Source organism: Pleurodeles waltl, chromosome 5 (assembly GCF_031143425.1).
Source record: "Pleurodeles waltl isolate 20211129_DDA chromosome 5, aPleWal1.hap1.20221129, whole genome shotgun sequence".
Lineage (NCBI taxonomy): Eukaryota > Metazoa > Chordata > Amphibia > Caudata > Salamandridae > Pleurodeles > Pleurodeles waltl.
The window spans coordinates 907,591,847-907,605,858 of NC_090444.1; positions in this window are offsets into that span (position 1 = coordinate 907,591,847).

Below are 14,012 nucleotides of genomic sequence, written 5' to 3' on the forward strand. Positions count from 1 at the left end.
AGAGTCTTCTATAGGGCCCCAAAAATCTGCTCAGGAGGGAGGGCCCAGAGCCTCTTCACAATCCAATTTTGGGTACAAGGGTAAAAACTTTGATCCCAAAAAGGCCTGGTGTCGTAGCTGTAATCAGCCAGGACACCAAACTGGAGACAAGGCCTGTCCCAAGAAAGGTTCCACTTCTAACTCTACTCCAGCTAACACTGGAATGGCCAGTCTCCAAGTGGGATCAACAGTGTGCCCAGAGCAAATCAGGGTTCACACTGAAGCTACATTAGTCTCTGAGGGTGGGGTGGATTTAGCCACACTGGCTGCCTAGCCCCCTAACATGCAAAAATACAGGCAGCAGCTCTTAATTAATGGGACAAGTGTAGAAGGCCTGGGAGATACAGGTGCCAGTGTCACCAAGGTGACAGAGAAACTGGTTTCCCCTGGTCAATACCTGGCTGGACAAACTTATCCAGTCACCAACACTGACAATCAGACTAAAGTACATCCCATGGCTATGGTAAATTTAGAGTGGGGAGGGGTCAATGGCCTGAAACAGGTGGTGGTATTCTCAAATATCCCTGTAGACTGTTTGCTTGGAAATGACCTGGAGTCCTCAGCATGGGCTGAGGTAGAACTCAAAAGCCATGCTAGGTATCCCTGAACTGGTGTGTGTCAAGACAAGGGCACAGTGCAAGGCTCAGGGTGAAAAACTGGTGTTTGAGCCTGGAAAAAGGGCCCAACCCTCCAAGAGAAAAGGAAAGAAAACTGGGGAACCAGTTTCAACACAACAAGAAAAAGAGAACCTCTCTTCCCAGGAAGAAGTTCTGCCCTCTGGGGGAACTGAGCCCCTGGAGTTAGAACCTTATCAGGTTGAGCTCCTAGGCCCAGGAGGACCCTCAGGGGAACAGTTGTGTAAGGGGCAATAAACCTGTCCCTCTCTTGAAGGCCTTCGGCAGCAAGCTGCTGAAGAGTCCAAAGGAAAAATAACAGGAACACATAGAGTCTATTGGGAAGATGGACTCCTTTACACTGAGGCAAGAGATCCCAAACCTGGTACCACTAGGAGAGTGGTAGTGCTTGAGGAGTTTAGGAAGTTCATCCTGACCTTAGGTCATGATATTCCTCTTGCTGGGCATTTGGGACAGACCAAGACGTGGGAGAGATTAGTCAACCACTTCTATTGGCCCAACATGTCCCAGAAGGTCAAGGAGTTTTGTGTCTCCTGTGCCACCTGTCAAGCCAGTGGTAAGACAGGTGGACACCCAAAGGCCCCCCTCATTCCACTTCCAGTGGTGGGGGTCCCCTTTGAAAGAGTGGGTATGGACATAGTGGGACCACTTGAACCTCACACAGCCTCAGGGAACCAATACATACTAGTAGTAGTGGATCATGCTACTAGATACCCTGAAGCAATTCCCCTTAGGTCGACTATTGCCCCTGCAGTAGCCAAAGCACTCATTGGTATTTTTACCAGAGTGGGATTTCCTAAGGAGGTGGTGTCTGACAGAGGTACCAACTTTATGTCAGCATACCTGAAACATATGTGGAATGAGTGTGGGGTGACTTACAAATTCACCACACCATACCATCCACAAACCAATGGTCTTGTTGAAAGGTTTAACAAGACATTGAAAGGCATGATCATGGGGCTCCCTAAAAAACTCAAAAGGAGATGGGATGTCCTCTGGCCATGTCTGCTTTACGCCTACAGAGAGGTGCCTCAGAAGGGAGTAGGGTTTTCCCCCTTTGAACTTCTGTTTGGCCATCCTGTAAGGGGACCACTAGCTCTTGTAAAAGAAGGCTGGGAGAGACCTCTTCATGAGCCTAAACAAGATATAGTGGACTATGTACTAGGCCTACGTTCAAGGATGGCAGAGTACATGGAAAAGGCAAGTAAAAACCTTGAGGCCAGCCAACATCTCCAGAGGTTTTGGTATGACCAAAAGGCTGCTATGGTTGAATTTCAGCCAGGGCAGAAAGTCTGGGTTCTGGAGCCTGTGGCTCCCAGGGCACTTCAGGACAGATGGAGTGGCCCTTACCCAGTGCTAGAAAAGAAGAGTCAGGCCACCTACCTGGTAGACCTAGGCACTAGCAGAACCCCCAAAAGGGTGATCCATGTGAGCCGCCTCAAACTCTTCCATGACAGGGCAGATGTGAATCTGTTGATGGTAACAGATGAGGACCAGGAAGCTGGGAGTGAACCTCTCCCTGATCTCCTCTCCACAGACCCAAAGGATGGCTCAGTTGATGGAGTGATCTATTCAGACACCCTCTCTGGCCAACAGCAATCTGAATGTAGGAAGGTCCTGCAACAGTTTGCTGAGCTCTTTTCCCTAACCCCTGGTCAGACACACCTGTGTACCCTTGATGTGGACACAGGAGACAGCATGCCTGTCAAAAACAAAATTTCCAGACAGTCTGACCAAGTTAAGGAAAGCATCAAGGTGGAAGTCCACAAGATGCTGGAATTGGGAGTCACTGAGCACTCTGATAGCCCCTGGGCTAGCCCAGTGGTCTTAGTCCCCAAACCTCACACCAAAGATGGAAAGAGAGAGATGAGGTTTTGTGTGGACTACTGAGGACTTAATTCTGTCACCAAGACAGATGCCCATCCCATTCAAAGGGCAGATGAATGGATAGGCAAACTCGGTGCTGCCAAATACTTAAGTACCTTTAACTTGACAGCAGGGTACTGGCAAATCAAAATGGCACCAGGAGCAAAAGAAAAGACAGCATTCTCCACACCTGATGGGCATTATCAGTTTACTGTTATGCCCTTTGGTTTAAAGAATGCCCCTGCCACCTTCCAAAGGTTGGTGAATCAAGTCCTTGCTGACTTGGAGTCCTTTGGTGCAGCTTATCTTGACGATATTGCTGTCTTTAGCTCCAACTGGCATGATCACCTAGTCCACCTGAAGAAGCTTTTGAAGGCTCTGCAAGCAGCAGGCCTCTCTATCAAGGCATCCAAATGCCAGATAGGGCAGGGAACTGGGGTTTACTTGGGTCACCTTGTAGGTGGAGGCCAGGTTCAGCCACTCCAGCCTAAGATCCAGACTATTCTGGACTGGGCAGCTCCAAAAACCCAGACTCAAGTCAGGGCATTCCTTGGCTTGACTGGGTACAACAGGAGGTTTGTGAAGGGATATGGATCCATAGTGACACCCCTCACAGAACTTACCTCTAAGAAAATGCCCAAGAAGGTAAACTGGACTGTAGAATCCCAACAGGCCTTTGACACTCTGAAAAAAGCAATGTGCACAGCACCAGTTCTCAAAGCTCCAGATTACTCCAAGCAGTTCATTGTGCAGACTAATGCCTCTGAACATGGGATAGGGGCAGTTTTGTCCCAAACAAATGATGATGGCCTTGACCAGCCTGTTGCTTTCATTAGCAGGAGGTTACTCCACAGGGAGCTGTGTTGGAGTGCCATTGAGAGGGAGGCCTTTGCTGTGGTTTGGTCCCTGAAGAAGCTGAGACCATACCTCTTTGGTACTCACTTTGTAGTTCAAACTGAACACAGACCTCTCAGATGGCTAATGCAAATGAAAGGTGAAAATCCAAAACTGTTGAGGTGGTCCATCTCCCTACAGAGAATGGACTTTTTAGTGGAACACAGACCTGGGATTGCCCATGCCAATGCAGATGGCCTTTCCAGGTTCTTTCACTTAGAAAATGAAGACTCTCTTGGGAAAGGTTAGTCTCATCCTCTTTTGTTTCGGGTGGGGGTTGTGTAAGGCAATGCCTCCTTGGCATGGTTACCCCCTGACTTTTTGCCTTTGCTGATGCCAAGTTATGATTTGAAAGTGTGCTGCGGCCTGCTAATCAGGCCCCAGCACCAGTGTTCTTTCCCTAACCTGTACTTTTGTTTTCACAATTGGCACACCCTGGCATCCAGGTAAGTCCCTTGTAACTGGTACCCCTGGTACCAAGGGCCCTGATGCCAGGGAAGGTTTCTAAGGGCTGCAGCATGTCTTATGCCACTCTGGAGATCCCTCACTCAGCACAGACACACTGCTTGCCAGCTTGTGTGTGCTAGTGGGGATAAAATGACTAAGTCGACATGGCACTCCCATCAGGGTGCCATGCCAACCTCACACTGCCTATAGGTATAGATAAGTCACCCCCCTAGCAGGCCTTACAGCCCTAAGGCAGGGTGCACTATCCCATAGGTGAGGGCATAAGTGCATGAGCACTATGCTCCTACAGTGTCTAAGCAAAACCTTAGACATTGTTAGTGCAGGGTAGCCATAAGAATATATGGTCTGGGAGTCTGTCATGCACAAACTCCACAGCACCATAATGGCTACACTGAAAACTGTGAAGTTTGGTATCAAACTTCTCAGCACAATAAATGCACACTGATGCCAGTGTATATTTTACTGTAACATACACCCCAGAGGGCACCTTAGAGGTGCCCCCTGAAACCTTAACCGACTACCAGTGTGGGCTGACTAGTTGTAGCAGCCTGCCACACACCAGACATGTTGCTGGCCACATGGGGAGAGTGCCTTTGTCACTCTGTGGCTAGTAAAAAAGCCTGTAGTGGGTGGAGGTGCTTCTCACCTCCCCCTGCAGGAACTGTAACACCTGGCGGTGAGCCTCAAAGGCTCACCCCCTTTGTTACAGCACCCCAGGGCACTCCAGCTACTGGAGTTGCCCGCCCCCTCTGGCCACGGCCCCACTTTTGGCGACAAGGCCGGAGGGGATAATGAGAAAAACAAGGAGGAGTCACTGGCCAGTCAGGACAGCCCCTAAGGTGTCCTGAGCTGAGGTGACTCTGACTTTTAGAAATCTTCCATCTTGCAGATGGAGGATTCTCCCAATAGGATTAGGGATGTGCCCCCCTCCCCTCAGGGAGGAGGCACAAAGAGGGTGTAGCCACCCTCAGGGCTAGTAGCCATTGGCTACTAACCCCCCAGACCTAAACACACCCCTAAATTGAGTATTTAGGGGCACCTAGAACACAGCAAGATAGATTCCTGCAACATAAGACGAAGAAGGACTGCTGAGCTGAAAAACCTGCAGAGAAGACAGAGACACCAACTGCTTTGGCCCCAGCTCTACCAGCCTGTCTCCCCACTTCTAAAGAAACTTCTCCAGTGACGCGTTCCACAGGGTCCAACGACCTCTGAAGCCTCAGAGGACTACCCTGCATCTAGAAGGACCAAGAACTCCCGAGGACGGAGGCTCTGTTCCACAAAGACTGCAACTTTACAACAAAGAAGCAACTTTGAAACAACACACGTTTGCTGCCGGAAGCGTGAGACTTTGCACTCTGCACCCGACGCCCCCGGCTCGACTTGTGGAGAACAAACACTACAGGGAGGACTCCCCGGCGACTGCGAGCCCGTGAGTAGCCAGAGTTGACCCCCCTGAGCCCCCACAGTGACACCTGCAGAGGGAATCCAGAGGCTCTCCCTGACCGCGACTGCTTGCTTCAAAGACCCGACGCCTGGTAAGGACACTGCAACCGCAGCCCCCAGGACCTGAAGGATCCGACCTCCAGTGCAGGAGCGACCCCCAGGTGGCCCTCTCCCTTGCCCAGGTGGTGGCTACCCCGAGGAGCCCCCCCCTTGCCTGCCTGCATCGCTGAAGAGACTGCTTGGTCTCCCATTGAATCCTCTAGCGAACCCGACGCCTGTTTTCACACTGCACCCGGCCGCCCCCGTGCCGCTGAGGGTGTACTTTTGTGCTGACTTGTGTCCCCCCCGGTGCCCTACAAAACCCCCTGGTCTGCCCTCCGAAGACGCGGGTACTTACCTGCTGGCAGACTGGAACCGGGGCATCCCCTTCTCCATTGAAGCCTATGCATTTTGGGAACAATTTTGACCTATGCAACTGACCGGCCCTGTGCTGCTGGTGTGGTAACTTTGGGGTTGCTCTGAACCCCCAATGGTGGGCTACCTTGGACCCAACTTTGAACCCTGTAGGTGGTTTACTTACCTGCAAAACTAACAAACACTTACCTCCCCCAGGAACTGTTGAAAATTGCACTGTCTAGTTTTAAAATAGCTATATGTCATTTGTGTGAAAACTGTATATGCTATTTTGCTAATTCAAAGTTCCTAAAGTTCCTAAGTGAAATACCTTTCATTTAAAGTATTGTTTGTAAATCTTGAACCTGTGGTTCTTAAAATAAACTAAGAAAACATATTTTTCTATACAAAAACCTATTGGCCTGGAATTGTCTCTGAGTGTGTGTTCCTCATTTATTGCCTGTGTGTGTACACCAAATGCTTAACACTACCCTCTGATAAGCCTACTGCTTGACCACACTACCACAAAACAGAGCATTAGAATTATCTCTGTTTGCCACTATCTTACCTCTAAGGGGAACCCTTGGACTCTGTGCATGCTATTTCTTACTTTCAAATAGTACATACAGAGCCAACTTCCTACAACAATGACCTCCCCCTTTTTTGTTGACTACAAAAATAGGACTGCAAAATCCGGAGGGGTGAGGAACAGAAAAATGTACCGCTCCTTTGTCTAGCAAGGTCTGTACCTCTGTGTCTATAAAAGTCTGAATGTCGAGGGAAAAATTCATTTGAATAGGTGGAGTGAATTGGATTGGAGTTTTGGTAAACACTAGATGGAACCCAGAGACCGTCTGAAGAATCCAGGGGACTCCAGAGATCTTCTTCCAATTGTCTAAGAATAAGCCCACTCTGCCCCCAAGGAGAACTTGAGAGTGAGGAATAATGTTTACCTGAATAGCCAGCATTTTGGATGGCTCCTTGTTGACTCCTGCGCTGCCCTCTGCGGAATCTGGGACAGTTACTTCTGGTGCGGGTGGGGTAAAAGGTGGTTCGGGTTGCTCTCCATACCATCCACCCCTACCTCTGGGATAATAGTTTTGGGGACTAGAATAGGATCCTCGGCCGGGCATTCGTCCACCAAAACGACCGGCCCTGACAAAAAGGCCCCTTCTGAAAACTTTTTTTTATAGACATCTGAGCTTTATCCAGGGAAGAAAATGTAGAACAGAATTTTGCTAACTCTTTGATGAATGACGAGCCAAATAACATTCCGTCAGCTGCAGGACCAGCTTCCAAAGATGCTAGGTCCACTAATTTTGGCTCAATGCGCTTAAGAATAGACGTCCTGCGCTCTGAGGATATGGCACAATTGGTGTTACCCAGTTGGCAAATGGCTCTCTGCGTCCAGCCCATTAAAGTATCTGTGTCCACAGAAGTCCCTGACTCTTTAGCATTACCTGCCATATCCAAGATCTTAGTCATAGGTCCCGATAAATCTAGAAGTTTGTCCTGACAGAGTCTCCATGACCTATCTAAACCTTTTTTAGGGTCTTTAGCGAATTTTTTCAGAAATGTGACCATTGTAGGGTCAACCTCAGGGGTATCAGATACCTTATTATCTAAATCAGGTCTAGCGCATTCTGCTTGAAGACGAGCGCGGACTTCTTTATCCAAACTTTCCTGAGATTAGAATGTACGTATTGCGCTACTTCAACTGAAGGAAGCCAATTGGAAGATCTGGGGTGAATACGTTCAGTTGGATCAAAATTCAAGACCTGTGACGCAGGAGGATGTTTCTGAGTCATCAGAATCACTGGAGGAGTCCTTATCAGATGAAGAAGAAACTAACTTAGCATCTTTCTTAGAGCTATAATTATGTTCTGTTGCCCGTTTCTAGTGAATCTTTTCAAAAATATCCGCATGAGGATCTACAGATTGAGATTTGGCACCTTCAGCGGCCTTAGATCTTGCTTTCTGTTTGTCAGAATCCTCCCCCAAAAGAGGGGTATTTTGGTTAGACAACCAGCCTTGCGATTGGGCATATTCGAAAAGCTGGCCTGAGAAGGTGCCCAAAGCTCGAACCAAGGCATTGTTTACCGATTGCTGTAGTCTGGTATCCAAAGCCTCTACCAGATTAACTTCTAGCTGGTTGCTAAAATCATCAGGGAAGTATTCTGCCTCTGGATCTTCCCATTGAGCCATAGTGCTCTGATTTTTGTTGTTCTCAGAAATATATATCAATTAGGGGGAGTGGAAAAAAACCCTAGCAGGCACTATTAATCAAAGGCCCAATAAGATGTGGAGGGAGCTGCCTGCGACCACTCTAGGCAGAGCCTAATTTATTTTACAACCCAGGTGTAGTTCACCCTGGGCGTCCGGGAACATATAGAGCTAAAAATTGCTCTTTTCAACACACGTGCGCTGATCTGAAACGAGCCGCTCTCCTGAAGACAGAAAACTCGGAGACCGGCATGTTAATCAGCGAGCGCGTATAAAAGAAGAGACAGACTACACGGTACGCGTGTAGTCGCTCCCGCTCGCACTCCACCAACGAAGGAAAAAACAGGCACAATTAAATCGGAGTTTCCAATTAAAATAAAGACAATGTAATTAAACAATGCAAGCGGAATCGCGTCGCGAATAATCAACAAATGAATACATACATTTAATGTAATATTAAGCACAAATACACAAGAGAAAATGGAAATACTGCTTATCTGCTGCAAAGCAGCAAAGAAAGAGGATGTGACGTTTGGGTTCATTCATGTTATGGGAGAGGTCACAGACAGTGATTGGTGCATGTGATACTGTACTATAGCACCATGGGATATGTAGTTTTTTTGTTTATTGTTATATGATTGTCTACTGTGTTTTGACAGTAAAGAAAGAGTAAGCATAATCGGAGCCTCCGGCCCTGAAAGAGAATAGATGATTCACACACATAAATAAATATACATTACATATAGAAGGTAGAGGCATGGGCGTAGGAAGTGTGGGGGACGCGGGGGATGTATCCCCCCCAGATTTTGGAGGGTGGGGGACACGGGGGACGAAGGTGGGGGGGACAAGGGGACAAAATAATTTCCCCTTTTACATCTATTATTCAGAGGGCCATTAGCGCACAAAAGCACTACTTATAACAGCCCTGTACCGGCCATCCTCCAGTCTGATGATAACAGAATGAAGGTGAGTCCGGAGGCCCCCTGCGCCCTCTGCCCTTTTGTTTGTCCTGCTCACAGCTGTGGGCATAAAGGGTGCTCATAAGAACAAAGGGCATGAGGAGGAGAAAAGAGTTTTGGATGATTACTGTATGCATCACCTGCCGCCTTGAAGAAGAGTACTGCAGGAGGCCTTCAAGAGGAGCTGCAAGACAATGAGGAAGATCTAAAGAGGAAACAGAGTCCCACTCAACCGGACACCTGCAGGCTAGAAAGGAGACTCTGTGAAACACAATATTTGTATTTGCCTAAGATCACAACAGTTGGTGAAACAATGAAGTCGAGATTGGGCCCAGATTTTACCTTTTCACACAACAATTTAGCTATTAGAAGGGTATATTTTTCTAACATTTATGTTTAATGTTTTGTTATCTAGGTAATGAAGGGCTTGATTATAGCGTGGCTAACAGGGAGAAGCCATATTTCATTTTGGGCTGTTATGTCTAGCGTTATTATTTATGTTGTTGTTATCGTTACATACTTCAGCATATTGAAGTATATTATCTTTTCTCTATCTTTTCTTCACTGTACTCTGAAACAATCTACCCTATGCCACTGCACCCTACACCACTTTTCTCCACTCTGTGCTACTCTACGTCACTGCAGTCTATACTGTACCACTCTACTCTGCACCACTCTACACTACGCCACTGCAATCTATGCTATTCTACTCTAACCATTGTACAACACACCTCTGCACTCTTCACCACTTTACTCAAAACCAATGCACTCTATGCCAATCTACTCTGCACCGCAGCACTCTATTCCACTGCTTTCAATGCCACTGTACTCTGCGCCACAGCACTCTAGGCGACTGCACTCTATGCCACTCTACAATACACCACTGTACTCTGCGACCCTCTAATCTTCAACATTGCACTCTGCCACTGAACTTCACGGCACTCTACTCTGCACCACTGCATTCAATGCAACTGTACTCTGTCCCACTGCACTCTTTTCTGCACCACTGCACTCTAATCTACTCTACTCTTCACCAATCCACTGTAGGCACTTCACTCTACTTTGAAATCATCTCCTTTATGCCACTGCAATCTACGCAACTCCACTCTATGCTATGCCAGTCTAATCTACCCTGCACCACTCCAATGTACCCTGCACCACTCCAATCTGCTCTGCACTGCTCTATGCTACTGCACTCTACATCACTATGCTCCACTCTGCAACAATCTACTCTTCACCACTATACTGTACTCAACAGCAATCTACTCTATGCCACGGCACTCTATGCAACTCTATTCCACTCTGCACCACTGTACTCTAAGCCACTCTTTTCTACTCTGTATCACTCTGCATCACTGCACTCTACACCAATGCATTATATGCCACTCTACTCTACACCAATGCATTCTATGAAACTCTACTCTACAACACTGCCCTTTAAGACACTCTACTCTGCAACACTGCACTCTGCCACTGAACTATACTCCTCTCTACTCTGCAGCACGGCACTCTACTCTGCACTGCTCAACTATATGCCACTCTACTGCACTCTACACCAATGTACTATATGCCACTACACTATGCCACTCTACTCTGCATCACTGCACTCCACCACTGCACTCTACACCAGTCTACTCTACCTTGCACCACTCCACTCTACCATGCACGTCATCACTCTATGAAACAGCACTCTGAACCACTGCAATCTATGCAGTGCCACTCCACTCTGCTCCCCTCTACTCTTCACCACTCAACGCTACTGCACTGTACGCTAAACCAGTGCTGTCTTCGTCAATGCACTCTACACCACTTTACTCAAAACCAACACACTCTATACCACAACACTCTACACCAATCTACTTTGCAGCATTGTACTCTATGCCACTTCACTCTAGACCACCCAACTCCACTCTATGACACTTCACTCTGACATTACACTCCATGATACTAGACTCTGACACTCTATTCCATTAAACTCTAACACTTTCTCCACTCTGTAACTCCCTACATAACTCCCTGTACGCCACTCCATTCCACTTTACTCCACTCTATGCCACTTCAATCCACGATACTCTGCTCAACGCCACTGCACAGCCCTCTATGCCACTCCACTATACAACAATGTACTATGCTCACTGTAAGACTCGACCCAACTTTCTCCATGCCACTTCACGTTACTTTACTTCACTCTACTCCAGTTCACTCTTCTTTATGCCTTTCCACTCTACGACACTCTGCCACTCCACTCTATGACACTCTATTACACTGTGACACTACACCACTCTACTACTACCTTATGGCATTGGCGCTTGATTAGAGATTCAGATCTCCGGTGACTGCCTTCTCACTCATATGAGACGTGAGTCAGATTTATCTTCGCCGTTTTGGTTACAAGCACTCTGTAACACTTTTAAATCAAACTTAACGAAGTCTTAGGATGATCCTGATGCTTGTCTAGGGGATCGAAATATCATCGGCCAAAGTACCTTGACTTGAATTTGTGATATTGTACATAAGTTGGCATAAGCATAGGTACTATGAGCTAATGACTTCTTGATTCACTATTTGAGTCATTCATGTAAAAGTCGGTGTATAAAAGCTTGTAAATCATTATTGTGGATGCTAACCTTGTAGGGAAGTAGCCTCCTTCTAGCTTGGTTACGCCCACATTTGGCCTGTTTGCCAGTGTGTTTGGGTGTGTCTACTGGGATCCTGCTAATCAGGACCCAGTAGTTATTTACTCTCCCTTAAATTATGGTTGTTGCATACTGGTAACCCAGTATTTCACCCAAGATTGGCATACTGGTGCCCCCTTATAAGTCACTAGTATATGGTACTTAGGTACCCAGGACATTGGGATTCCAGGAGATCCCTATGGCCTGCAGCATTTTTTTGTCACCCATAGGGAGCCCATGCAAAGGCTTCTACAGAACTGCCATTGCAGCCTGCGTGAAAAGGTGCATGCATCCTTTCACTGCCAGTTACACTGCACCAGGTCACTTATAAGTCACCCCTATAGCAGGCCCTCCAGCCCTGAGGGCAGGGTGCAGAGTACCTGTGTGTGAGGGCACCCCTGCACTAGCAGAGGTGCCCCCACAACCTCCAGGACCATTTTCCCAGACTTAAGGAGTGTGGGGATGCCATTTTACACGTGTACTGGAAATAGGTCACTACCTATTCCCAGCTACATAATGGTAACTCCGAACATAGGTATGTTTAGTATCAAACATGTTGGAATCATACCCAAAGGCTTTTGCAAGCATTGGTTGTATGATTCCATGCACTCTGGGGGCTCCTTAGAGGACCCCCAGAATTGCCACTCCAGCCTTCTGAGGTTTTTCAGGCAGCCCCAGCTGCTGACACCTCTCAGACAGGTTTCTGTCCTCCTGTTGGTTGAGAAGCTCAAGCCCAGGAAGGCAGAACAAAGGATTTCCTTTGGTAGAGGGGTGTTACACCCTCTCCCTTTGGAAATAGATTTGGAAGGGGTAGCTTCCTTTCCCAGGCCACTGGAAATGCTTTGAAGGGCACATTTGGTGTCCTCCTTACATAATCCAGTCTACACCGGTTCAGGTACCCCCAGTCCCCGCTCTGGCACGAAACTGGACCACCACCCCAGGTGTGCTGCTCAGAGTTCCTCCAGAGGGTCCCTGGGTTTTGCCATCTTGGATTCCAAGTTGGCAGCAAACTCTGGGAGCATCTGAGTGGCCAGTGCCAGCAGGTGGTGTCAGAGCCGTCCCCTGATAGGTGCTTACCTGTTTAGCTGATAAATCCCCCTTTCAGGGGTATTTAGGGTCTCTCCTTTGGGAGGTTCTTCAGATTCAGATTGCAAGACTCCAGCAGGAATCCTCTGCATCCTTTACTTCACTTTCTCACCGAAGAAAGTGCATCTGGACCCTCCAGGAACTCCACAAACTGCAACAACGAAGCAAAGACGACTTCTGCAACATTGTATCTCCAGCTCTTGTCAGCAAATGCAACTGTTTCCCAGTCGTGCATCCTCAGAGGACAGCCTATCTTCAGTCTGCACCAGAAGAAAGAACGAATCTCCCTTGGAGTGAAGGAGTCACTCCCCTGCTTCAACATGCACCTCTCTGCAACGATGACCATCTGCATGGGTCCCCTCTCCTGACGAGTTGCATGGATCCTGCATCACGGGTGGTGGACTGAAGTGGTCCCGATGATCCTGACGCCCTACTGTCCAACTTTGGTGGAGGTAGGAGCTTGCCTTCCTACGCAAGACACTACTCCTTTGCACCACATGTTTTTCAGTTGCCAAGGCTTGTTGGCATCGTTCTATGAAATTCTTTGTGCACAATGTAGCTTCGGCCCCCAGCACTCCTTCCTGAGATGCACAGCTTCCTGGGTGGTTTTCTGGCGGCATGGGAACCTTTGTTTTTGTGCTGCGTGGGCCTCCTTTTGCAACTCCTTTGTCCCCGTGCTGGGGACTCCTGTGTGCTCTGGCTGGTATTCTGTGGGCTCTCTGAGTTGCTGAGAGCCCCTCTGACTCCTGAGATCTGCCTGTGCCTAGGCTTGTTGGTGGAACCCAGTGATGCAAACCAGACTGCAGTCATCCATCCGGTGTGAGATATCATCTGCACCAACCACGAACCCGCATCCATCTTCTTGAGTGCAGTACTGACTGTTGTTCTTCACCAGTGGTTCTTCTTTTGCACCTTGATTCGGGTTAGCAGGGGCTCCTGTCCTCCTTGGACTCTTCTGTGCTTCTTGGACTTAGCCGATTCTTCCACAGGTCTTTAGGTCCAGGAATCCACCCTTTGTGTCTTGAAGTATCTTCTGGTTCTTGCATTATCTTCTTTCTCATGTTCTTGTGTGTTCTAGGAAAGTTACTGTGATTTACTTCTGCTTTCCTGGGCTCTGAGGTGGGTTCTATTACTTACCTTTGGTGTTTTCTAATACTCGCAGTGCCCCTCTACACACCACACTTGTCTAGGTGGGAAACCAAAATTCGCATTCCACTTTCTTAGTATATGGTTTGTGTTTCCCCTAGGCCCATTTCTAACCATTGTGATTTTCACTAATTGCACTGTTTTCTAACTGTTTTTATTGCTATTGCTGCATACTAGTGTAT